The sequence below is a fragment of the Ursus arctos genome, unplaced genomic scaffold, assembly GCF_023065955.2.
Source record: "Ursus arctos isolate Adak ecotype North America unplaced genomic scaffold, UrsArc2.0 scaffold_23, whole genome shotgun sequence".
Lineage (NCBI taxonomy): Eukaryota > Metazoa > Chordata > Mammalia > Carnivora > Ursidae > Ursus > Ursus arctos.
Window position 1 is genome coordinate 29,905,943 of NW_026622908.1, and position 27,033 is coordinate 29,932,975.

Sequence of the window (27,033 nt, forward strand, 5' to 3'; positions counted from 1 at the left end):
TGCAGTTTCCCAAGGGGCATGTATAAGAATGTTTCTAACCTCACCGTCCAAGACAGACAATACCTGGAAACGAAGCAAATGTCTACAGAAGTAGAATGGATGTAGTCCCATGGTGGAATATTACACAGTGGAGAAGGAGCTCCCGCTGCTGACAGCAACTTGGAAGAGTCTCAGGATCCCAGTGCGGGATGAAAGACACCAGATGTGGAAGAGTCTACACAGTGCAAGTCTATTTATAGGAAGTTCAAGGTCAGCCAAAGGAAGCTCTGGTGTTAGAAGTCACAATAGTGATAACCTTTGGGTGGGAGTTGGGGAGTGCCTGGAAAGCAGCATGGGGGCTTCTGGCTGCTGGTCTGTTTGTCCCCTTATTCTGGTTGGTACGTTCATGGGTACGTTTAGTTTGCCAACAGTCACTGCACTGTTCACTTCAGATCTGTGTACTTTTCCGTGTAAATGTTATATTTCAATTTTTAAAATTCTATTAACTCAACAGAAGATATAAAGTGGATTCTAACCCATTGAAATACTGAGAGATGTGGCCAACAACACTAGATTTCTGCTTTCCTTGATAAATGGGACGCTCGAGAGCCTGCGCCCCCACGTAGCAAGAGCGGGCTGAGGTGAGCAGGGTGTTTGTTGGGGTTTGCGTTTGGAACCCATAAGAAAATGCTGCCCTCTGGGACTCCCAGCCTCCGTCAGAGAGAAGAGCTTTGCAAGTGATGGGTGGGTTAGAAAGGACCAAAGGGGTCCTGGTCATGCTGGGGTACAATTCTGTGTCTAACTTTACCATCTTGGTGACTTTGGGTGTTATTTAGTCTCTCTGAGCCTCAGTTTACCCAATGGTAAAGTGGGAAGAGTAACACCCGCATCCAAGGACTGTTTCGGGATTAGGACAAGACCATGGTTAGACAATGCACCCCTGGCCTGGTGGCTACGGATGCCTGAATCTGCCCCCTCCCCCAGCCCGCCTGGGGCTGCCCCCTGCTGCTGCTGGTGAATTCGAGGTGTGGCCACCGCATTGCCTTTGCTAATGTTGGGGTGGGAGATGGGAAACCCCATCTCTGGGGCCCCGGCAGTGCCCTCCTCCCTGGCCCACCCTGTGTACCGGTGCCCCGCTCGCTTGGACGGGCAGGTGTCTTCCTCTGGGTGGTCAGAGCCAGGTGCGCAGGCGAGCTGCGGACCACAGCGAACGCTGCCAGTCTGGCACTGGGCGCTCCGGGACAGGCGGGCACACGTTTTGCCTTGTGGGGCAGCGGGCGCCGGGACGTGCTGTCTTCACTCCCTGCTCCTGGCCTCGGGGCGGGGGGCATGGCTCTCTGGGACGTGGTGCTTCCCTGCACATCTCCTGGTGGGGTCTCTGCTGCCTCCCAGAGATCCCCACAGCAGGGAGGTGTGCGGGCTGCGGGACCTGCGCTCTCCTGGCTTCAGTAGCCCCATCTGGAAAGGGGATGTTAACCATACCTGGCTCATCCCTGGGACTCAAGAATCCTGGCTATGGTCGTGCATCTTATTGGGGCCATTATTTCAGGCCATGAGAAAGCACCGAGGGGGCCATTTGGGGTTGACTCTGGTGTAAAGGATGTGGTTTGAAACGGCCTCTTTGTCTCAGAACAATCTGTTTTGATTTATTCAACTGTGGGAATTTGAAAATGGCCCAAATGTTTTCCCTCTTGTTCTCTCTCTCCAGCAAGCCCATTTCCTCGTACTCACTCCCCTCCCCCACGCCGGGCATCCCCCTTGCTCACTCATCCACCCTCATACTTGTTCACGCTCATTTTTCACACCCAGTGAAAGGGCAGGTGGGACTTCAGATGGCCTGAATGTTTTCCCTGTACCTCAGAGGCTCCCACTTTCTCAACTGCATACACTCATTCTCACACCCACCTCTGTGTCCCTCTCTTGCTCTCCCTCACCCCCTCACCCCTGAACACTAGCAGAGCCACGAGGGCAGGAGACCTGGTTCTCGCTCTGTCTCTTTGACCAACTGGTTCCGTGGCTGTGCGATGTGGGCCAAGTCACTCAACCTCTCTGGGCCTTCGTTTCCTGCTTCCCAGCAGAGGCAGGGCTGCCAGTTTATGCTTAGATCATCATTTGCTCCTGTGTTATCTCCGATGCTCTAAGATAAGGTTCCTTCTGCATCTTAAATTCCCTGGCTGCGCCGCCGAGTGGACTCAGTCTCGTTCCACAGCCTGTGTGCTGACCTGAAATTACTCCGCGAGCCTTTTCCGGGTACTGAAGAGACATGGTTTTATTTTGAGCTAGGAATTAAGACCAGGGCAGGAGAAAATAGAAAGTTCAAGAGGATGATTCACTCTTGACTTAAGGGAGACATAATGTCGTGGCATCTCACTTGGACTCGTTCCTTTTACTTCCTCCAGATGTCCCAGGCAGAGGTGACTGGGGAGATGGGGGGACAGTGGTCCGTTTGGCACTGCTAATGGAGGAGGGGTGGTGGAATCAGGGCAGAGACCCTATGTTTCCTGCACTGAACCCACCAGGAGGATCCACTTCGTTCTGTGGCGCCCTGTCACCCTGCCCCCAGCCTCCATGGACAAAGAGAGCTAGAATTCACTGAGAATATACCACGTGGCATACACCGTCCTGCCGAATCCTTGCCACAGGACTGCGGGTCAAACACAAATGTCATTCGCGTGTTAAGGATGGTGAAACTGGGGTGCGATGAGGCAGGTGTCACAGGCTGTGTTGATGGCAGAACTGGGTCTTGAGCTGGACAGTGGTCTGTGCTTGAGCTAACTGCTATGCCGAGTGGCCTGATGGTGTCCAGGTGGCGTGGAAAGACGAGATTTCAGGACAGAGTCTGAGTTTTAATCCTGCTCTCCTGCAAATTCATTCTCGTACCTTGGGCAAGTCCCCCACGCTCTCTGGGCCTCAGTCACCCATTCTAAAATGGAAGCGAGGGACCAGTTGGTCCCCAAATCCCCATTCAGCATGGTGTTCTATGGCTTTCTGGGGCAGGATTTTTCAGACGGTGATGAAGAGTCAGGATGCTGTGCTTAAATCCTGCCTTAGGAGCTTGTGGCCTTAGGAAGGTTATCCGACTTTTCCAACGCCCAAGTTCTCTTGTCTGCACAATGGGGAGAAGATCAACACCTATCGCATGAGGTTGCTGTGAGGACGGAGGGGTGAGGCACCTGGGACGATGCCGGGGCCCCTGTTCATGCCAGCTCTTACTGTGGCTTTAGGATCTGTCTTGGCAGACCCTTTGGCTCGGGGGCTTGTTACCTGGCATGGACAGTCCCCCGTTCCGGAGTTGGAGGCATCTATTCCCAAGTGATGTCCATGGGTTGCCATGATGCCTCTGGAAGGCCTTGGGGTTTCTTGACCATGGTACCATCTTGGGCATTACAGATACTAAAGTGAGAAGGACCTGGGATGATGTAGTCTAGTGGCATTCAAGTTACTTATAGCCATAGAACTCAAAGAAAGTTCGACGTGGAGCCTCCGAGAGATCACTCAAAATGCAGCTGGCCCGTTGGAGCAGCCACAGGGCTGCTCCTTCCTCCCACCTCCTGTCTCCACTTTGATGGCTTCTGAGGCCCTGGGAAACCCCATTTTGAGAATCACAGGCCATTAGGTGGGAGATAATGAAACTGAGACCCCGAAAGGGGCAGTAACGCATCCAGGAATCAGAAGCAGGCACGTCTGCTCAATTATTTTCATTAGCGAGATCATCTTCTGTCTTTATAAGAGAGCTCGCCTGTGTTTCTTTTGTCCATACGTCTTAATTAATCACCTAGAGACGCGTCTTTCAATATTGACACTGACTAAACAGCTGACATTTCTGAATTATTCTGTCCCCTCCCTTCCTTATAAGCCATAGGTAAAGCCTGGACGGGTATTTATTGCTAAATCAAGGAAAATGGGGCTTTTTATTTGGAAGCCTTTGAAACACGGTATTTACCCAAATAACCCTGCCTGAGTTGGCAGGTGTTTGGAAACCTAGGGAAATGGGTTTGACCCAAATAAATGAAGAAAGAAAGAGTGACCAGCACGAATCCACGGATGTGGTGGTCTGTAGGGGTTCTCAGGAGTCCTATTTAAATGAAGCATCTCTCCCCGCTCCCCACATCCCCCCTTCTGCAGTCCCCTCCACCCCCAATTTGGTCTTCAGAGATTACATGGTATTCCTCCCTCAAAACCTAATTTCCGCGCAGACTTAGCCGCCGTGACCTGCCACGTGGAGAGCCTTAGTGAGAATCAATAGGCATGAGTTCCTGGTGTGGGCTTCACGCCTCCCGAATATAAAATACCCCGGAGGCGAAAGCCAGATGGATGCTGGCCAAACAGCCTGGAGCATCGGAGCTCGATGGGTCCCCTTGCCCATTTTTAAGGTGAGGCGGCATGGCCCAGGGAGGCGTGGTGACTTGCCCAAGGTCATGCGGTGACTTAGAGGCAGCGTCTATGGCCTGTAGGACTCCTGGAGGTCCTTTCCAACACTCTGAACCCTCTCTCGGCTGAAGCCTGGCTTCCCTTCGCTTTAGGATCTAGGTAATGAAGCCGTTCTGTAGGACCCGCGTGGGCGAAGAGAGGGGTGGAGGGACCCGTTCCGTAGCCTGTTCCAGTGCAGAAACTGGTTTAGCTAGAGGTGATGCTATCAGAGCAGATAGAGAGGGGTTGGCTTTCATTTGCCCAGGGCCCATCGTGCCCCCTTCGGGGTGATGGGAGGCCCAACGCGGCGAGGACCGGTTCCCCGGCGAGTGTGGGGGAGACACATGTGAATTCACTTCAAGGCTGGCGAGGCCTGCGCCTGGCTTCCCAGCGCGCTGTGAGCTCTGGGAGTGGGTGGGAACACGTCTTCTCCAGGCCCGACCCCGGCCGCCAGGCAGATGTGCTTATTTCTTCCTTTTCCCCTTGGGAGGCAGAAGTCTGGCAGGGTGGTCAACAGGCTGCCTGCGGTTTAGATCCTGCTCTGACTGCCTATGCCTGGGACCTGAGGTGAACTTCTGGAGTTTCCATCTCATCTGTAGAATGGGGTAGTTATCGTCCCCTTCTCCTAGGGTCGTGGGGAGGCCTGAGAAAGATAATCCGCATAAAGTGCTTAGAGCGATGCCCAGTAGACGGATGGACGGGATAGGCAAGCAGTTTGCATTAGCTGTTGACTGGGTCATTTTAAATGAGTGTGTGTGTCTCCATTTTAAACATGATGTTTAGTACTTTTTTTTTGATTACGAAACTTCACTGGCATACCTATGCCAACTACCAGAAGATACCCATGGGTAACATCTTGCTCTATGTCTTTCCAGTTTTTTCCCTGTGCAGTGTGTGTGTGATCGGGCATATTACTGCCAAAATATAATTTTCTTTTTTTTTTTTTTAAAGATTTTATTTATTTATTTGACAGAGATAGAGACAGCCAGCGAGAGAGGGAACACAGCAGGGGGAGTGGGAGAGGAAGAAGCAGGCTCATAGCGGAGGAGCCTGATGTGGGGCTCGATCCCCTAACGCCGGGATCACGCCCTGAGCTGAAGGCAGACGCTTAACGACTGCGCCACCCAGGCGCCCACAAAGTATAATTTTCTAAAAACTAGAAATCCTGTAAGATCTCATCCAAATCTGCAATGAACATGGGTCAAAGACTGATTTAACTCCCGAGGGAGGGAGCCGGCAGGACGGTGAAGCCAGCTCTCAGGAGAATTAGACAACCGGCAGTTATCTAAGCATTGGAGCAATAATACTGAACCAGGTGGCTTGATTGGATATAAAACTGGAGAGGGCCCTATAGGCGGATGAAATCACAACCTTTGGGGCAATTTTCTCTCCCAGACCAAAACAATCTACTCCAAGTTCACAAGTAACTTCACATGAGTCAAAGTTACATTCCTCTAGAATCCTGGACGGTGGGTAATTAAGGAATCCGTAGGTGGGCCCCCAAAACGATACTCCGTGATGATGTTGGAAAGACAGGCCTCTCCTCGCCTGGTTTCCAGCTTTTGCATCGTTTATGATCACAGTATCTGTATCTTTGTGCACCTTGCCTTCTGCTCCTAATACCACATCACATCTAGTTTCAGAGGGAAGTTTCGAGGAAGGACAGGAATGCCCCCAAAGGGTGAGACCTGCTCTTACGCCCAGCTGGCAGAGGCCCCCTCCACCTCGGGGTCCCAGGACAGCTGCTCTTGCCCCCTCCTTCACCACATTTTCTTCGATTCATCCACATTTCTCTCTCTTTCTCTCTCCCTTGCCATCTAGACTGAATTTCTTGAGATCAGGGATTTGCTGAGTTTATGTCTTCCTGCTCCTTCTCCTCTAAGCCTTTGCTCTGTGGCACATGGTGATCCCTTGGGGATGCTTGCTGACTGAGCAAACGGGGATGGTAAAGGGCCTGGCCTGTGTCACTGAGGAGAGACAAATGTGCCCTTGGCACTCCTGTCGGGCTCGGCTGGGCCCTTCTGGAAGAACCCAGTGCCCAAGCAGTGTGTTTTCTCGGCCCTTATCCCTGCTTCTGTCAAATAATTGTGTTTAGAAGGCCTTCCACACGCAGTCTAGAAAACTCTTCTCGGTAGGACTCCCCTGACTTGAGTTCCTAGCTTTCTTTCCTAATCAAGATTTTCAAGGGGTAAAAAGTTCTTGGCCACCTCAAGCTGGGGAGGGAGAGGCAGGTCTGGGATTAATCTCCACACTATGAATTTTAAACTGCTCTTGTTCCACGTGTTGGGAAAACCCATCAAAATGCTAATGACTCTGCGGTCTTACCTCCCGCAGACCCTTCTCTGCATTAGAATATATTTACATGGACTTGAGCAAGGAGAAGAATTAAGAGACACGTGGGGTGCCCTTTTCCTGGATCCCACCGCAGGCAGGCAGGCAGGCAGGCAGGCAAGTAAGCGGGGGTGGAGGGCTATAAAGTCTGAATGACAAGCCCCAGAGCCCCAGGTTTCGGAGGGAAGCTGCTGTGGGTTGTGGGCTTGGCCCCTTCACTCAGCTCCAGTTACAAGTTCTCAGCTTTTGGCCTCCTTGCTAGCTGCAGGGTGGCCCGTTTGGAAACATCTCTATTACTGTCGTGTGGCTTTTTAAAACTGCTCCTCTCCGAGGCAGAAACCCTTGGACAGGCGCTCCTGGATGCATAAGACCGCAGGGAGGATCCACGTGGGATTCAAGGTCTGGAACACGTTGAGACACTCATGACTCCTAGCAAAGTCAACTTCAGCCTTAAGACATCTGCTGTTCTTGACCCGTGTGCTAGAAGCGCTGGGCTGTTGTTGCAATCTTTGGAAGCCCAGGTATCTTTGTGCAAGCAGCCAGTGGCTTGAGAAGCTCTAGATGCATGCTCCAGAGCACAGACACGATGGGGACAGCCCAGTGCAGGCTGGACTCAGCAAAGGGGCTCCAGGGACTTTGGGTGCAGGCAAAATCCTGGGCTCTGGTCCTCTCTTGGCCCGGTTTGGCTCTGTGACTGTAGACAAGTGGCTGGACCTCTCTGAGCATCGGCTCCTTCCTTTGCTAGGGATGGGAGGACCCTGGCCACTGGGTGGAAGAGTTAGAGAGCTCACATCTTTCCTTTTTTGTTTGTGTAGACGGCACAGTGGAATCAGTGGGGTGGGGGTGCCAGGCTCCACCGTCAGTGATAGGAGCCTTAAACCAGCAGGTTCCTCCAGGTCGCTGTGGCACCAAACACCCAGGTCCGGGATGCTGGGCACTCGCCCGGCCGATCTGCTGGGGACCCGTCATGAGAATGAGTGAGCCTTACTTGGCAGACGTGGTTGCTAGAATCATGTATGCTTTCTGTTTTCCTTTTTCCATGAGCAGTGCACCCATGTTTACTTATGTAAATCTGCTGTGTCTCTGGCTCCCTTTCCTCATCTGAGAAATGGGAAGAGTGTAGGAGGGAGAGCAAAGATCAAAAGGAAAAGAGAGCTCCAGGGGATGGACAGCCCTTGTCCTTGCCTCCTTCAGGTGACGAGAAAATGCTTCCAGGCAGGACAAAGAGGCGGCAAGTGCAGGGCTGTGCCCACTGGAGACAAGGGGGTCTCAGGCTCCCAGAGGCCACACGTTCTTCATGGTCAGGTGAGCCTTCTGGAGGTGTCTGTCTCCCGCAGGTGCTCCGGGGGAGGTCACGAGAGACCCTGGCTTGCCCGTCTTCGGGAACCCCCAGACATGATGGGAATGCAGGGACAGGGGAGATGATGATTACTAGTGACGGCTGCACGGAGAAATAAGCAGCTTCTCGTGTTGATTTATGGGGTTGCATATGCCCTCTTCCCTGGCCCTACTACCCTCCGCAAGCTACCCAGAGCTCATGGGCTCAGATGGACTCAGATTCCTTACCGGCGGGGTCCAGAGATTTTGCTAGAGGGGCCAGCGCCTTATGCGCGGTGCCCAGTTCCAATCAGGGAGTGGCCCTCTATACCCAAGCCAAAAAAAAGAAAAAAAGAAAAAAATATCCCAGTTTTTCTGAGGATGTCAGGGTTCCCACCTCAGCCCCACTGTGACCCTGGGGCACACGTAGCAGGCCCATTCTGGGACTCATTATGGAAACAGAGGGTGGTGGGGCTGAATGACAGGGCAGGCAGCGCAGAGAAGCGCTCTCCCTCCCGCAGCGAGTCAAGGGCAGGTGGAGAGGAAGCAGAGACCAAGGCAAAGCGGGCTAGGGCAGGCGGCTGCAGTAAGGGCTGCGGGCTGTGGGGGGTGGGGGTGGGGTGAGGATCGTTGTTGAGTCACCGAACCCAGCAGGAACTCATCCCCAAACGTGTCTTGGCTCCTCTTCCTCTCCCTACCCCCACATCACCCCCCTGCATTGCCAATTTAAAATACAGCAACACAAAGCCCAGGCTTTGCTTTGGGGCCATAAACTGCAGCACTTTTATCTGTCAACATGCCATGCATCTGCTGGCAGTGGCCCAGGCTGGCATCGTGGGGGGAGAGGGGCCAAGGCTGAGCTGGCCTCCGGGCTTCTTGGGGCACATGACCAAGCGTCTCTGTGGTCAGGGGGCTCAGAAGGATGGCTGTTCCACCTAGGAGCCAGGGAGAGATGTAGGGTGGCTAACATGGGTGGGGGGCAGACAGAGAGAGGCTGAGAGGGGCAGAGGTGGGGGAAGGAGTGGAGAGAGAGAGAGAGAGAGAGAGAGAGAGCAAGCAAGTGAGGGGAGCGTAAAGCACAGGAGAGAGGCATTGCTGGCAGGAGCTAGCCAGTAAAAGACTTACCATTGGGCTGATCACCTCCCTCCCTCCCTCCCTTCTGTCCTTGCTGCCTCTTCCAGGAAGCCGTCCTTTCACCTCCCCTAAACTCCTACCGACTTGCGGTTCTAGGACACCAACCGTAAATCAGTGATCTTCCACATCACCTGGGAGTGTAATGTATAAAATATGAGCAAGTCTGGCTGCCATGAGCTAAGCGTTACGGTGTGTATGACACATAAACTCCATCTGTTCTTCGTGCGGACCCCCGAGGGAGAGAGGGAAGGGTCTGGAGAGTATCACTTGGAACCACTGATCATGGCCACTACCCCTTTCCCAGAAAGTGGCAGCAGACTCTGTTTTATGTAATTCCCGTGTTCTCTATTGATCAAACACCTGCTAGTGCCGGGCCCCGTGGGAATCACGCACAGCCCGTTAGCTCTGCTGACCCCCAGCTCAGGCCAGTGGGGGAGGACTGTGATTGTCTACGCTTTGCAGGTGAATAACCTGAGGTTTAGAGGGATAAGGAACTTCGCCAAGGTCACCTGTGACCTTGGCATCGCTGATATTCAAACCCAGGCCTGTGGGCCATGAAAGCCTGGTCTGTGGCCCACCCTTCAGTGCTGAGGGCTCCCCACCTGCAGCCTGCCCTGCCCCACGCTGCAGACAGACAGCAGGCTCTAGAGGCACTTTGTTCTCCCAGAAGTCCTCTCACAGGTAACCATCCAAAGGGTGCCCTGCTGTCCTTGTCGCCCGGCCCTTTGGCCATTTTAGGGTCCCCCAAATGGCATTTTTGCAAGGGAGGATGCCACCCCCATCAGCAGCCATCCATCCGCTCCAGACCACACAGTTGGCCTCCCGCAAACCTGTCCAGCGGCTGGCAAACCGCCTGCTCCACAGGCTGGGGCTGGACTCGGACACAGGGAAACTTCGATCTCCTTGTAGCACTGGTCTGCACCGCCAGGATCAAGACCAAGGCAAGACGTAACTCTGACCCCTCCTTCCTGAGGCCTCATCTTGTGGGTCCACAGCTAGGGCAGTGAGGTGAGATGGGCAGAGCGGGGGGCTGCCGATGTTCGAGCGAGTGGTCTCTGCACAGATCCATAAACTCTAGAGGGAGAAAGCAAGGCCCTGCCCGTAGCTGCCGGAGGCTCAGCCCTCCAGGGTCCAGAGAAAATTATACAAGTGGTTGAGTCATTTATTCCTTCTCTCCTCCTGTTAACCTAGTTCCGTCTTCCCGCTGTTCATTTCACCCGTCCTTTTATAGATGCGTTCCCCTTCCACCTGGCCGTGTATCCATCCCTGATTCCTCCATCCCTGCTATTATCCATCCCTCCATGCGTGTGTCCATCCGTCCATCCATCCATCCATCCATCCATCCATCCATCCCTGCTATTCATCCATTCCTGCAACTAACTATGACCCATTTCCTCCCTCCCACCATTCAAGCTCTTTTATAGATCCGTTCTCTCCTCCTCCATCCATCCATCAATCCTAGCAGCTATCCATCCATCCAGCTTTATTTGCTGAGTCAGGAACTGGGACCTCAGAGGCAGTAAGGACCATCCCTATCCTTGAGGAACTCATAGTCTGGTAGAGGAGAGAAATCGTATGATGCTGACTTGACTACCTACACACACACATTGTTATTGGAGCCCAGAGAACAGTGACTAATCATTGCCTGTGGAGCCCTGGGGAGGTTTCTCAGAGGAGATACTGAAGGAAGGTTTTGAAGGATGAGTAGGAGTTGGCCAGGTGTTTTGGAGAGTGGAAGGGGAGGCAGAGTTCAGGGTTGGGAAAGGAAGAAGGGACTGCCAGGCGAAGTGAGCAGCAGTGAGGTTGGGCCGAGCATGCCGGTGGGGCATGTGGGTCCCAGTGAGTTCAGTTTGACTGTGGGGTCTGTGCGTATTGTGGGGACCCGAAGGGCCTGGAAAGGACAAGTGGGGCTCAGATGATCAAAGGCCTGTGTATAGGCAAAGGGAAGCCAGGGGACCCACTGAAGCAAGAGAGAGACACCTCTGTGGGCTCAGTCTGACAGCAAACGAGAGGGCGGTTTGGAGGGAACAAGGCCGCAGGCTAGTGGACCAGCCAGGAACCCGTTTGCAGCAAGCCGACGGGCAACGGTCAGGCTCAGCCCAGGCAGGGACAGGCAGGGGCCGCGAAGGAGGAGGGTCACGGGTGACTTGGGAGAAACAAGGGCTGGGAAACCAGAGAGGAGTCTGGGATGTGGGCGCGTCACGCGGGTGCTGAGTTCGTGAAGGCTCAGGAGGCTGTGTCCTCGTGGCGCATTTACCAGTGTGTACGTGGGGTCCGTTTCGGTTTAAAACTAGAGCGGGAAACATCTACCTAGAGATTCGAGCCCCTCGGCTGGGTCTCATCCAGGACACCGAAGTACCTCTCAGGATTTGTCTTACACACCGAGGGCTGGTTTCCCACACACACAGCAGCTTTGCTTTGCTCGGAAGGAAGAAGATAAAAGTTTTGAGCTAGACCTTAGACAACAGGAGAACTTGGCTACTAGGCATCCCGTGTCCTGCCCTTGATCGAGTGCCTCCTTTATTTCGTGGATTTCAAGGCACCCTTTGTTTTATTTTTTCTATGTTAAGGTCTCCGAAACCAGGACATGTCATGCACGAAGGGCCGTGTCGTAATTAACTAAGCGAGGCGATCAAATAACGGTGTTGTTACAACCCGAGGAATCTTTTTTTTTTTTTTTAAGATTTTTTATTTATTTATTCTACAGAGATAGAGACAGCCAGTGAGACAGGGAACACAAGCAGGAGGAGTGGAAGAGGAAGAAGCAGGCTCCTAGTGGAGGAGCCTGATGTGGGGCTCGATCCCATAACGCCGGGATCACGCCCTGAGCCGAAGGCAGATGCTTAACCGCTGTGCCACCCAGGCGCCCCCAACCCGAGGAATCTTAATTCAAGAAACAGGGTGGTGTGTGCCGGGCTCTCCAGGGTCCTGTCTGTCCATTTTTCACGTGATCCTCACAACATCGTAGGAACTATCAGCTGTGGTTAGCGGTTTCCCAGATGAGGCGTTGAGGCCTGAAGCAGGGAGGTCACATGCTCACAGAGCCAGAGCTCGTCAGAGGTGGACTCAAGATCTCAGGGCATCTTTGTTCAAGGCAAGAGCGAGCCTGGGGCTGGGAGGGTGGTGGCTTTTCCTTCCCATAGCCGGGGACGACCGGGTCCATGGTGAGCACCGTCTCCCAGCCCATCGTCTTCTGATGCAGCCTCTTGTTACCCAGGCCTTTCCCCCTCTTGGCCCAAAACCCTGGGATTCTTTTCCCGCTCCCAGGAGGGCTCCTGCTCTGACATCTGTGGTGACCCCCCTCTCGTCCTCCTCAGAGAGGAGAGGGATGGAATGAGATCTCCGGGGAGGGGGAAGAAATTCTGAGCCCAGCTGGTTTCCCTCACATAATGCAGGTTTGCTTAAATGGGAATTAGGATTAGTGCTGGGTTTTGCCTTTCCTGGCAGACTGGTAATAAACTAATCTCCTCTCCGGCTGCAGCAAGGCAGAATTCCATCGAAGACGGGAGACAGCTTCGGGCTCAGGAGTGCAAAGCCTGGAAAGTAATTTTATTATTGACAGGCCCGGCCCACGCTGCCTGACACGCAGCCTGCAGCTCCTTCCCGACGTGGCTGCAGCCTTTAATTTTGTTAATGTGTGACATTCACCCAGGCTGCGTGGCTGATGGGCACGCTTGACATTAATACGTGTTCCTCGTGGTCCCCAGAGCTCATAAAAGCTCATTATCAGTTCCGAGCCCGTAAATGTAGTTCCCGGCTCAGGTGGGCCCGAGTTCCTCAGACACGTCCCCAGGCAGCGGAGCAGTGGCCGTCTTGTGGGAGCCAAGATACAAATGCCTCCCTTTGTCTGGGGGACTCGGCCTTCCCGGCTCCTGGAAGGTGACCAGAAAGACAACTCGGCAGGCAGAAGAGCTCTGGGTGCAAATTTACACCCAAGAAAAGGAGGCTCCTTCTGTCCTGCTGTTTCGGGGAGTAATTGATCCACTATTTGGGGAAAGTGGTTTGTCAGAAGCTATTCAAATGTGGAATGTGCAGAACCCCTGCCCCGCCGTCCCACTTCCAGGCATCCGGGTTGTGGACTTGCTAGAACATTCCCACACGGCAATGTAACTGGGAAGGGGATGGTGGCAACAAGGTTGTAACGGCTAGGAGTGGAAATACCCCGCATATTGAAGGTGGGAGAGAAATAAATGATGGTCCACACCTATGAGGAGGCAGAAGACCCAGGAAGATCTGTAGTTTTTCAGATCCATGGGCAGACATGAGAGCAGCTGCTAGCTGGGGGTGCAGAACGTGTGTGGTAAGATTGCATTTGTGTAAAGAGACACACCAGCTCCATGGGGGCCCATGCAGTCACGTGCTCTCACACACATACACACACACGCGTAAGGGGTTACACAGCATAAAGCCTAGAGGGTCGTGTTACAAAGATTTTGCAATGGTTCTGTTAAATACGGTGGACGGATGAGGAAGAACGTTCACTTTTGTAGCTGCGATCAGTTGTATACGTATACCCCCGTCTCCCTACCGACAGGTGCCTGTCTTTGTCTACAGATGGATATGGACATGTGTACGTATATAAATCATGAATTCCTTTGATTGTAACCTTCGTCTGCTGCATGAGATGTGAGGTTCCCTGGGTCTAATCTGCCTGGGTAGACTTTGGAGGCAAAGATAGCCAACTGGGGTCACGTCCTCTGGCCAAGCCCTGTTCCCCATCGGTTGGCAGGGAGTCCTGAGAAGTTACGCGCAATGTGCACTGAGCTAGGATCCGTAGAGCAGACCTAGAGCTCACTGCTCTCGTGGCCGCGTCTCTCCCCCTGTGGACGTGGTACTGATGCCAGGTTCGACCTGTCACGGACCTGACTTCTGGTCCCGGATCTGCCCCGTTTCAGCATTACCGCCTTGGGCAAATAGACAACGTGAAACTTGACCAGGGCTTCTACTGTGCGGCCGGTCCTGGGGGGCGGGAGTCTGGGAGATTTGGGGGTCAGGGGACTCGGCTGTCCCATCTGCACTGGCAGCTTTGCTCTTTTGTTCCTCAGCTGTGCGTGTGAACAAGCCAGCCCCCAGGACTGGCCTCAGCCATGGCTGGCAGGTATGTGGCCTGGACGTGGCGAATTTGATCCTTCTCCTGTGACCTGGGGGCTCTCCGTCAAACTGACAGAGAGGAAGTGGGGGAGAGGCCGGACTTCTGGGCCCTGCACTCTGGGGCTGAGTTGTTTTTTTTCACTACCGTAGACCTATCCTCTTATTATTTATCTCTTCATGGATACCAGATCTGGAAAGTGTTGGTCTGCCCCCAAAGCCTGCATTCATTAAGCAATGATTAATTCTCCTTCACATTTTCACAATTACTCAGAAGGCCTTTTTTCCGCCTGAGGAGAAAGGAGTTTCGGTGACGAGTTGGTAATGTTCTCGCCAGAAGCAAAGCAATGTGATGTGTTGTTGTGATTAGCGGGCGTGATGTCATCACGTGCGCACTGTACAGGCTTCTGGGCTGATTTTGGAAGACTGAAAACGTGCCAATCCGCAGGCTCTGGGGACGCCATCCTGGAAGCCTCCGAGGGGCCGGGTGCTTAGTTCTGGCTTTCTGGCCGCGGCTGCCCTGTCTGGCTTCTGCGCCTGCAGAGCCGGAAGGAGAGAGCAGGAACCAGGGGGCGGGCGCGCACCTGAACTGAGGTGGCCCCCAGCAGCCACAGGCCCCACTAGCTGTTGCCTTTTTAAAATTTATGTCTCTCTCTTCTCCTTCTAGAGTTTACCTGAAGCCATCAGAAGACACCTCAAGAGAATTCTCACTCTCCTGGAAGGAACAGACGCCAGTTGAAAGAGGTATGATCTGGCCACATGGCAACGTGGCAGCATCTTATTCAAATAAGAGTCTGATCTTCTCTCCTCTTCTCTTTCTACTCAACAAACCCTCCATTGCCAAATGAGAGAGCTGTCAGCTGGGCAGGGCAAGCAAAGGGCGGCTTCCCTCTTTTCCCCACCTCAGACATTTGTTCAGGGTTGGCAAGCACAGCTGAGGCGTGAGGAGAGAGAGGCTGGAGCCAAGGTGGGGTCTCACTGGGGCTGGCAGCCGCCCCATGAGTGGGCTACCCATCATGGTTGCTCCTCAGGGTCAGTCCAGGAAGTGAGGGTTGAAGCATGGAGGCAGTGAGCCCTCCAAGGGAGGTTTGCTTTTTGGGTTCTGGAAGCTTCTTGGGCTGCCTGCAATTCCAGGACTGGTGATGGGCTGTGTGGCCTCATGGAAGATTTCCGAATGAAGAGCCAGGACATCTGTCCTCTGGCCCAGTCTGTACCACCATTGTGCTTCAAGAGTCCTTAGAAGCCATTTCTCTCATGGGGCCTCGTTTTCTCATCGGTAGAATGGGCAGTAGTGACTTGAATCTCAGTCCCAGGCCTCATGGCCTCCGTTTCTGAGGTTCCCAGCCCCGGGCTGAACCAGAGGAAGTGATGGGTGTGGTGAGGCAGCAGGGAAGCAGGGAGGGGGTCGAAGCTTGGGAAAGGCTGTGGAGAGGAGGGGCATTTGGAAACTCAGGAGATTTGACTGCCAGTCTTGGCCAAAGGATGCCTCAGACCCTTGGTGGAAAGACCCCAGAGTCTGAGGTGTAGATGGACTGAGTTTGAGGCCTGGCTGACGGGAAGCATCAGATCAACCAACACTGACTAAGGGCTTTTGTATGCCAGGCGCTGTGCTAGGCACAAGCCCCGCACCGTCCATTCAGTCCTCTTAACAGCCCTGTGGTCTTGGCACTAAAATCACGTCCATCTTAGAGAGGAGAGAACCAGTCCTCAGAGATGTTACGTAACTTGCTCAAGGTCACACAGCAGCGAGTGAGATACGGTGGAGATTTGAAGCCCTGTCTAAACAACCCTACAATTCTCGTGTATTTTCCTTTGAGTGACTGTGACTTGAATCTTAAGGTTAACATCCTTTAAGCCAGAGTCACCTCGTGAAATCACATTGCTTGATAGGACTTAAAAATGATTTGTTTCCTTATCCTAGACTTTGGGCTCATCGTGACATCTCTGCAGGTGTTGGTTTTCTGACCTCTAAAGTGGGAGCATAACCCTAGCCATGGGGTTGTCTTGGGGAGAAGAGGAGATGAAGGAGGTACAGATCCTTCCCCCCAGCCCGCCTTCCCACCCCAAGACTGCTGCTCTGAGGGTCGATGGCGCGTGCGCACTGTGGGGTGCTGCGCCCAGCCGGGTGATGCCATCTACGGTTCCAGCTGCCTCTGGGCCACTTTACCAGCCACCGATCTGATACCTCCCCGGCCTCTGGGCTCATCCTTTCACTTTTGGAGTGTGCGGCGGGCGGCCAGGAGGTGTCAGGCCGGAATCCGAGGCACGGTGGCTGGCTCCCAGAGGCAGATAACGCAAGGCCAGGCGGGGCCCCGGGGAGACAGCGGCGGAGGAGCGTGAGGCCCATGTGTCGTGCGGCTCACCCCGCCCTGCTGGCTGCCCGGGTGGGAGTCTCAACCGTCAGCCTCCTGGCGGCCCGCCCGGCTCCCCACAGGAAGCCGCTGCCTATCGCAGCGCCAGGATCCCACACGCTTTTCTTAATCAGGAGAAGGCGCTGAAGCGAGCCAGGAAAAGCTTCATGTCCCCAGGACTTTTCTGCCACGGATGTGTCTCCATCAGGCGAAGCCACGGGCCTCGGTGCGCGAGAGGCAGGAATCTCTTTAAGTACAGAGAAAAGCAGCAAGGGTGCTTTTGTTCTCGGTTTACCTCCAGGAAGGTGGCAGGGGAGCAAAGCGATTCGGCCTCGCCCCCCTGGTTAGCTAGGAAACACATCGGTGTAGAGTCACGGGGAAAACACAGGACCAGCAGCGGGAGGCAGGCAGCGTGTGCCGTCGTGGGAAATGTCTGCTGGGCTTGGGGGCCCGACTGGCGGACTCTGCTCTTCGGTAGCTGTTTGACTCCGGGGGAATGATTTGGTGTCCAGAGTCTCAGTTTTCTCATCAAATGGGCAGATGGCATGCACCTCGCTGGGTGGCTGTGACGGGGAGGAACACGCCAGCAGGACCCTCCTGCTTGCTTTGAATGACAGAAGCCCCCGGGATAATGTGGCCTCCCAGGGTGACCCCCTTGAAGAGTCTTGGGCTCTTGGGATGGATGAGCTGGGTGTTTGTGACCAAACAGGGAGGTTACCGTGGAGACACATACCTCTTTCCGCATGTGGTCTAAAAAAGGGCTGAGAGCGGGGCCTGGGTTGTGTCAGCTCTCTGTTCTGACACCCTGGGGTGTGGGGCCACCTTGGGTGTGAACGGCTTTTCCTGAGCTTTATCCCATGGTTTGCGCTTCAGTCCCGACGACATTTACTGGATCCTTTCTGTAGATAACCGCTGCTCCTCCTCACACCCCAAGAGGCAGGCGTTAATAAGCTCTTTATAGGTGAGGATAGCTGGGATTCAGCAAAGTGGTAAATTATTCCAGGTTTCATGTCCAAAAAGCAGTCAGACTGGGACCTAAACACAGGGCTCCTGTCCCAAGGGCAGTGTGTTGGCCACAGCACCCCACAGCACCCACAGGGCCCATGTGGCAGGCACCCTTCTACACCCACGAGGTCTACAGCCACACCCCACAGTGGCCCGGTGGCTTCCCGTGTTGCCGATGACAGCACCCGTACAACCTTTGCGATGCCCCAGAGCACCCACAGAGGTACCTGCAGGATCCACGAGGCCCCCTGCAGGACTCACAGCATCACCCCGTGACACTCATGGTGACCCTCCTTCTGCGTTCTCCACCCAGCTTTGCACGGAATTCAGAGCTCAGGGGGAAAGAGAAGTCCCCTGATGTTTTCAGTCTCCCAGCCAGTGCTCTGTAGCAGGCTGAGCGAGCCAGTGAAGGCAGGTTCTAGGAAGCGTGGGGATCTTTCTCCTCCTGAAATCTGACAGCAGGAAGCAGGTGGTGGGGAGGGGATGACAGAAGCCTGGCTGCCCCAAGAGAACCTATCCCCGGGTTCCGGTTTATCTACTTTTTCTTTTGTTGTTCGCACTTTGGGTGTCATACCCACAAATCCATTGCCAAATCCAAATCATAAAGATTTATCCCTTAGTTTTCTTCTAGGAGTTTTATGGTTTCCGTGCTTATATGTAGGTCACTGATCCATTTTGAGTTAATTTTTGTATATGGTGTGAGGTAGGGGCCCAACTTCATTCTTTGGCATGTGGTTATCCAGTTCTCCCAGCACCACTTGTTGAAAGGACTATTCTTTTCCCATTGAATAGTCTTGGCACTCTTATTGAAAATCAGTAAGTGTATAGGTTTGTTTCTGGATTCTTAGTTCTAATCCATTGGTCTTTGTATCTATCCTTAAGCCTATACCATGCTGTTTTGATTACTATAACTTTATGTGTAATTTAGAGGAGCCCTACTATATTTTAAAGCTCCCTGGTGATTCTAATGTACCACCTAATGTCCCTGGATTTTACAAGGAAGATGAAGGCAGTTGGGATGCTTATATGTAGGTCACTGATCCATTTTGAGTTAATTTTTGTATATGGTGTGAGGTAGGGGCCCAACTTCATTCTTTGGCATGTGGTTATCCAGTTCTCCCAGCACCACTTGTTGAAAGGACTATTCTTTTCCCATTGAATAGTCTTGGCACTCTTATTGAAAATCAGTAAGTGTATAGGTTTGTTTCTGGATTCTTAGTTCTAATCCATTGGTCTTTGTATCTATCCTTAAGCCTATACCATGCTGTTTTGATTACTATAACTTTATGTGTAATTTAGAGGAGCCCTACTATATTTTAAAGCTCCCTGGTGATTCTAATGTACCACCTAATGTCCCTGGATTTTACGAGGAAGATGAAGGCAGTTGGGAGGCTTCCAGAATGATCTAGGGGAATGCAGCATGGAGAGAATGCAGCCCTGAAGTAAAGCCATGGTTATCGGGGTAAAGAGATCACGATGGAATTGAGAGAAGTTAGGGAGAGGTTCTGATCCTCCCGCATCCTGGGAAGGCCTTGGAGATGCCAAAGGTGAGAATGGAAGCCGGTGTTCCAGCTGAGCTCGATTAACCTCCTGCCTCCCCTCCGCGCCCCCCCCCCCCCGCCCCCCGCCGTATGATTTGGAGGAAGACGCGGGTCCTCGTCACCAGCTCTGCTCCACTGCGTCACCTTGGGCAGGTTGCTTGACCTCTCTAAGCCCCTCATTGCCTCTGTGAGGTAGGTCAGTACTCTCTGCTGCTTGTGCAGAGGGGTGAGCGAGGGTCAACAGGTCAGCTCCGCAAAGGCTGGGAGGGGCTTAAAGGCAACCGAACGCTTGGCAAAGTCTCCACCGCACAGGACCGGCCGCGTGGTTGTCAGTTTCCTGTCCACCTGTCTCTGCGGACTTGGGGCGCATGGCCTCCCTTGCAGTCTGTGCTGCCTTGGGCTGCCCTGGGTGGGCTGTGACAGGTTAAAGTGTCTTATTCTGCTGAGTTGAAATGTATTTCCTTGTACCCTCTGTCCGCTTGCCCCAGATCTGCTTTGGGGGCCTGCAGAGAAGAAGCATCACCTGCTTCCCTCCGGGCTGCTATCCGGCATCCCCACTTCACACACTTCACCCTTTGCTGCTGAAAGGTCATCGCTACCTCTACCTCCCTCCGAGGACGCAGTTTCAGTGCACTCCTGACTTCCTGTTCTCTTGACCCTCCTCTGGGGGGGCTCTAGCCTGAATTGGACACTTCCGTAGTTCAGCCCTCAGAGCCAAGGCCGGAGCTCCGGCTGTGTTCTGACTCCAGCCAAGGTGGGTGGGACTAGCACCTCCCTTGGTCCAGACCTTTTACTTCTATTCATGCAGCCACGGTGGCATCGGGGCCAATGACTCCCGCATCCCGGTTGGAGTAAAGCTCCCATCTTTCTCTTGGCCAGGTAGAAAAGGGATTCACTCTTGCTATGGACATCATTTTCCATCTAGTGTTTGTAAATCAGGGGGCAGTTTCACTCAGGAGGGAGAGCACAGCTTCGGCACTGGAGGAATGTCGGGGCTCTCTCTCATTTAGCTACTTGGGCAAAAGAACTCCGTTTACTCTCCTGTTATATGAAGACAGTCATTGCAATTACAGGCTTCATGGTCGAGATTCAATGAGATGATGACTATCAGGTGTGTAGCCCACCACCGGGGAAGGAGGCAACATTCCAGAAAGGGTGGGTATCATTAGCTGTACCATCGGAACCCCACCATTCATTTTTCCGCAATTCTGACAGATGGGGTGCCAGCCCTGAGTTTCAGGGCTGGATGGGACACCAGCCCCCGGGCCTCCTCTCCCTCCTGGCTTCCCCATCGCTCTCTGGCTGGGACACGTGTGTGAGGGGACAGGATGACAGGTTCTCACCACCCCAGTTTCCTGCTCACTCAGCCCAACGTCTGCCAGAACTTTCTGGCCTCAGGCCAGCCCTGTGTGCATATGTAACTCGTGAGAGCAACCTGGTCTTTTTCTGCCCTCTTGGATACTTTCCATCCCAAACCTTTTCCTTCCTTTTTCAAGTGTTTTAAATTTACACAAGAAAGTTCATCCTAGGGCCGGACACAACCTTGTCCCTGGTAGGAGACAAAATCAGTGGAGATTTCCCCGGGAGATGCTCTGTTTCCCTGACACGGGTGGCTATGAGGGCGAGGCCAGACAGACCCCTTCCTTCTGTGGAGTGACGACTCCTTGACATCATGGAGAGGGACTAATAAGTCTTCATTTCCCTCATCTAAAGATGGAGCAAATCATTTCTTTCTGGCTCCTGCTGCAAGACTGAGAACATGCCCTTAAGAGGCTTTCTTCTTCTTCTTATTTTTTTGGTAACGACCTCTAGTCACATTGTGACTCACAGCTGAAGCCAAATGGCCAGGTGTGGCAAAGAAGGAGGAAGTAGGAACACCGTTATCACATGCATGTCAGCAACAGAGAGGGGAAGTGACTTGCTCAAGGTCACACAGCTATTGGGTATGTCAGAGCTGGGCCTAGCCTGTCGTTCTCACCCGGTCTGGTGATCATTCTGCTGTGCCCAGCTGCCTCTTTCATTAGTTAAGAGTGTGAAATAATATATTGTCATTAACAGCCTAAAAATAAAGGGCAAAGCCCAAACCAGCCGGCAGTGCTGTTCTGTTGGCTGGGGTGCTTTAATTATCTGTCCAGAGCTGCTGATGCGGGAAGACATGAGTGACGTCATCCCCTGGGACTTGGGGGTCACCAAGGGGTCTCCCTCCCCGGGGCATGGGCAGGGTTATGTTAGGCTAGAAAGGCACTGTGGGCTGGAGGAAGGAGATTGAGCTCTGGACCCTGAAGCCTTTTTTTTTTTTTTTTTGAGACATTATGTTCTAGAACATTCGAGGTTCCCAGCAAACTTGCGGGCAAATGCAGGGGGTTCTCATAGTGTCCCTGTCTTCAGTCACCTGCAGACTCCCCACTAGGGACAACCCACAGCACCGCGGTGCCTGTGTTACCCCAGTGAGGCCGCACTGACACACTGGTATCCCCCGAGGCCCGTGGGTCGCGCTCTGCTTCACGGCTCGTGGCGGGCCTTCATTCCGCGGGTTTGGATAAATGTATCGTGACAGGTAGCCACCACGACCGCGTCCTGCAGGATAGTTTCCCTGCCCTAGAAATCCTCGGTGCTCTGCCAGTCCGTCCCTCCTTCCCCACTAAGCTGCTGATCTTACTGTCTCCATAGTTTCGCGTTTTCCAGAACGCCCTGTAGTTGGAATCCTACAGTGTGCAGCCTTTTCAGAATGGCTTTCTTTCACTTAGAAATAAGCATTTAAGGGGCTCCTGGATGGCTCAGTCAGTGAAGTGTCTGACCCTTGATTTTGGCCCAGGTCACGATCTCAGGGTCCTGAGATGGAGCCCCCCGTCCAGCTCCGTGCTCAGAGGGGAGTCTGCTTGAGGATTCTCTCCCGCTCCCTCTGCACTTCTGGGGGTTACTCGCTTGTGTGCACGCTCTCTCTCTCTCTCTCAAATACATAAATAAATGAAAAAAAAAAAAAGAAATATGCCTTTAAGCTCCCTCCATGTCGTCTCATGACTCAATTGCTCATTTTCCCCCCATTTTTTTTAATTTTGGTAAAATATACATAACATAAAATTTACTGCTTTGGGGCGCCTGGGTGGCACAGCGGTTAAGCGTCTGCCTTCGGCTCAGGGCGTGATCCCAGCGTTGTGGGATCGAGCCCCACATCAGGCTCCTCTGCTATGAGCCTGCTTCTTCCTCTCCCACTCCCCCTGCTTGTGTTCCCTCTCTCACTGGCTGTCTCTATCTCTGTCAAATAAATAAATAAATAAATAAAATCTTTAAAAAACAATTTACCGCTTTAACCATTTATAAGTGTACGTTGAGTGGTATTAAATACACTCACATTGTTGTGCGGCCCTCCCCACCATCCATCCCCTTAGCTCTTTTCATCTTGTACAACTGAAACTCTATACTCGCTAAAGACTCATTCCCTATTTGAATCCCTTTCCTCCCAGCCCCTGGCAACCCCCCTTCTTCTTCCTGTCTCTATGATTTTGACTACTCTGAGGACCTTATATAAATGGACTCATACAGTATTTGGGTTTTGGGGTTATTTTGTGTGTCTGTGTGTGGGGGTGGGTGTATGTATGTATGTGCGTGTGTGGGTGTCACTGGCTTATTTCACTTTGTATAATGTCCTCAGTGGTCATCTGTGCTGTAGCAGGTGTCGGAATTTTCTTTACACGCTGACTATTTTGATATCTAGATGGACCACAGTGTATTTATTCGTTCACCTACTGAAGGACATCTTGGTTGCTTCTAAGTTTTGGCAGTGAGGAATAAAGCCGCCCTAAACATCTGTATGTAGGTTTTGGTCCGCAGGTTTCTTTTCTTTGTCTGGATTTGGTATTGGGTTATGGCTGGCTTCAGAGCTTGAGTTAGAATGCATTCCCTCTGCTTGTCTCTTCTGGAAGAGATTTTTGAGAGTTGGGACACACTCTTCCTTATATGTGTGGTAGAATTCACCAGTGAATCTGGCCTGTGTCCTGTTTTGAAAGGTTATTCATTATTGATTCAATTTATTTAATAGATACAGGCCTATTAAGGTTGTCTGTTCTTGCATGAGTTTGTGTCTTCCAGGACTTGGTCTATTTCATCTAAGTTATCAAATTTGTGGATCAAAATTAGTAATTGTATTCTTTTCTTATCCTTCTAATGTTCGTGGGAACTACAGCCATGGCCCCTCTTTCATTTTTGATATTAGTGATTTGTGTCTTCTCTCTTCTTTTTCTTAGTCAGCCTGGCTATAAAGGCTTGTCGATTTCATCAATCTTCTCAAAGAACCAGCTCTTGGCTTTGTTGATTTTCTCTATTGATCTCCTCTTCTATGGAGCCCATATTTTGATTGTGGATCTATCACGGTCTGAGGGATCATGGGGGTAAATCCCTTCTGTTCTCTGTTCTTAGTTTCCGTATCTGCAGAATGGGCGTGGTGACAACAATACCCAGCCCAGAGTTAGTTTGAAGGCAAATATCAAATGTGAGCCCGCATTCATTGATTCAACAAATATATGTTCAGCCCGCGTTGTGTACCTTGTACTGCGCTCTATGCTGACAAGATAACAGTGAACAAAACAGCAAAGTCTCCGCCCTCGTGGTGCTTGTCTTCTATGTGGGGAGAGAGAGACCGAACAAAGAAACTGAATGTCAAGCAGTGCAAGGTGCAGGAAGGGACAGGGAGTGGCTAGGGGTTTGCTGTTTCGGGTAATGGGTGCTGGGAAGGCCTTCCTGATCGGATGTCATTTGAGCAGAGAACTGCACGCAGTGAAGCCTCGACTTTCATCTGGGGGAGAAGCCTTCCTGGTGAAGGGAAGAGCAAGAGTCAGGGCCATGAGCAGGTGGGTGGCTGACATGTTGCAGGACCAGTGAGGAGGCCAGGGTAGGGTGAGGATGGTGTGGAAGCAGAGGAGCCAACAGCCAGGGTGAGGGCTGGCTTTGCATTTTGATTCTCAGTGTGACGGGAAGCCAGTAAGCACGGAGGAGACGGGATGAAATTGACATGTTACCAAGATCGCTCTGGCTGCTGGGTGGAGAACAGGCTGTAGGGGACAGGGCGACCAGAGTGGAGGCTGATGTTAGAATCCAGGCACGAGAAGAAGTGGTCTGGAAAGACAAAATGGTGATGGAGAAGCCCCAACATTCAGGATCTATTTGAAAGTAGAGCTGCCAGAGCCACGGATGGGTTGGATAGGGGTGGGGGAGGAGTCAAGGATGACCATAGAGTTTGTGCCTGTACATGGGAGCCTGGGTGGGCTAGGCTTTGGTTGGAGGGGGAGGGGAACATACTGAGTTCTGTTCTGGGGCATTTTAAGTTGAGGCATTTATTAACCGTCCAGATGGAGGTGGCCAGAATGTGGATGGAGGTACAAACCTGGAGTTCCGGGTTGAGGTCAGGGATGGAGAGACAAATTTGGAAGCCATAGTGTATAGAGAGTATTTCAAACCTCAGGCCTTAATGAGATCGTCTAGGGAGTGAGTGTAGATGGAGAAGATGATGGGGGATGCAGGGTCTTTGGAGACCTGGGGAAGGTGCCCACTGGTGGCTATCTGGAGCTGCCCAGTGCGTGGCCCATTACGGACACTAGGAGAGACAGATCTTATTTTCGCAGTGTCCTGGGAGCTGTTGAGTGGCATGAATGAAGAGATGCCAACTCTGAGAGCAAGCCCTGGGCATGGTGCCTGCTCTGAAGGAAAGCGCTGGAAAGCTCTCGGTGCCTGACATAAAATAGAACAGGTGCAACTGGGTATTTGACACTCAAGGAAGACGATTTTTTTTGGTACCTGTATGCAACAAAATTATTTTTGGTAATACCAGTGAAATAAAGTTAATTCTCATAATGGCCAGAAAAGAAACGCAGAGAGTGAAACTTCCCTTTTAGAGAACTTCATGTATGTAACCAGGCCAGTTGACAAACAAACATTACAGCACAAAAAAGGAAGAAGTAATGGGTTCACACTTTTTAATTACATTCATTTATATTTTGAAAAAAGAAAGAAATACTCAAGGAAAGTTTCAGAAGAGTGAACTCCGCAGTTTGGAGAATGACCTGTGCAAATGTGGCAGCACTGGTGATGATCCAGTTTCTTTGTCTTCCTCCTCGCAATCGCTGTGCTATCATTGCTTAGTTCAAAACTACTGTTTGTGTGGGAGAATATCTAGTGGCATAGGGGCTGAAGATGAAAACTCCAGTGATTCTGAAGCCTTATTCTTGAAATGAACGTGCTTAGCAGAATCAGCTTGTGTTGGGTCTGGCTGTATGAGTGGTGTTCTTTGAATTAACTTCCATATACACACAATGTCTATTAAACTCCAAGTAATAAAACTATGCCCATTGGAAGCTTATATACATACGAAAACTCACCTAAGACATTGATGAAAGATAATGAAGGCGACACAAACAAATGGAAAGTTATGCCATGTGCATGGATTGGTAGAATTAATACTGTTAAAATGTCCATGTTACCCAAGGTAGTCTACAAATTTAATGCATTTCCTAACAAAATACCAATAGTATTTTTCAGAGAACTAGAACAAATAATCCTGAAATTTGTTTGGAACCACAAAGACCCCGAATGGCCAAAGCAATCTTAAGAAAGAACAAAGCTGGAGTTATTATAATCGCAGATTTCAAGATATACTTTGAAGCTGTAATCAAAAAAAGTATGCATCTGGCACAAAAATAGACAAATAAATCAATGGAACAAAGTAGAGAGCCTGAAGTATCCCAAATCTACAAAGAACTTTTCAAATTCAACACCCAAAGAACAAATAATCCAGTCAAGAAAAAGGCAGAAGATATGGACAGACATTTCTCCAATGGCCGACAGATGCATGAGAAAATGCTCAACATCACTCGGCATCAGGGAAATACAGATCAAAACCACAATGAGATACCACCTCACACCAGTCAGAATGGCTAAAATTAACAAGTCAGGAAAGGACGGAAGTTGGTGAGGATGCAGAGAGAGGGAACCGTCTTACACTGTTGGTAAGAATGCAAACTGGTACAGCCACTCTGGAAAATAGTACGGAGGTTCCTCAAAAATTTAAAAATAGAGCTACCCTACGACCCAGCAATTGCACTATGGGGTGTTTACCCCAAAGATACAAACGTAGTGATCCAAAGGGGCACCTGCACCCCAATGTTTATGGCAGCAGCATCCACAATAGCCAAACTATGGAAAGAGCCCAGATGTCCATCAGCTGATGAATGGATAAGAAGATGCGGTGTGTGTGTGTGTGTGTGTGTGTGTGTGTGTGTATACACACACACACACACACACACACACACACACACACACACTGGAATATTACTCAGCCATCAAAAAATGAAATCTTGCCATTTGCAATGACGTGGATGGAATGAGAGGGTATTATGCTAAGCAAAAATAAATCAATCAGAGAAAGACAATTATCATATGATTTCACTCATATGTGGAATTTAAGAAATAAAACAGAGGAACGCAGGGGAAGGCAGAGAAAAATAAAACAAGATGAAACCAGAGAGGGAGACAAACTGCAAAAAACTCTTAACCATAGGAAACAAACTGAGGGTCGCTGTAGGAGAGGGGGTGGAGGATGGAGTGACTGGATGATGGGCATTACGGAGGGTATGTGATGTAATGAGCACTGGATGTTATATACAACTGATAAATCAGTGAGCTCTACCTCTGAAACTAATAATTCACTATATGTTAATTAATTGAATTTAAATTAAAAATAAAAATAAAAAAAAATAGAGAGCCTGAAAATAAACCCACACTTATATGGTCCATTAATCTATGACAAAGGAGGCAAGAATATACAATGGGGAAAAGACAGTGTCTTCAACAATGGTGTTGCAAAAACTGGACAGCTACACGCAAAT

At 51.5% G+C, this 27,033-nt stretch overlaps 1 protein-coding gene across 2 annotated transcripts in view; it reads left to right on the forward strand.

Annotated features, from left to right (window-relative positions):
- The window catches only part of TSPAN18 (tetraspanin 18), a 180,301-nt gene that overhangs the window by 16,320 nt on the left and 136,948 nt on the right, over positions 1-27,033 (forward strand). For both annotated transcript variants that reach the window (XM_026512061.4, XM_057317299.1), the window contains exon 2: positions 14,927-15,003. The gene's annotated coding sequence lies outside the window, so the exon portion shown is untranslated. The remainder of the gene's footprint in view (positions 1-14,926; positions 15,004-27,033) is intronic.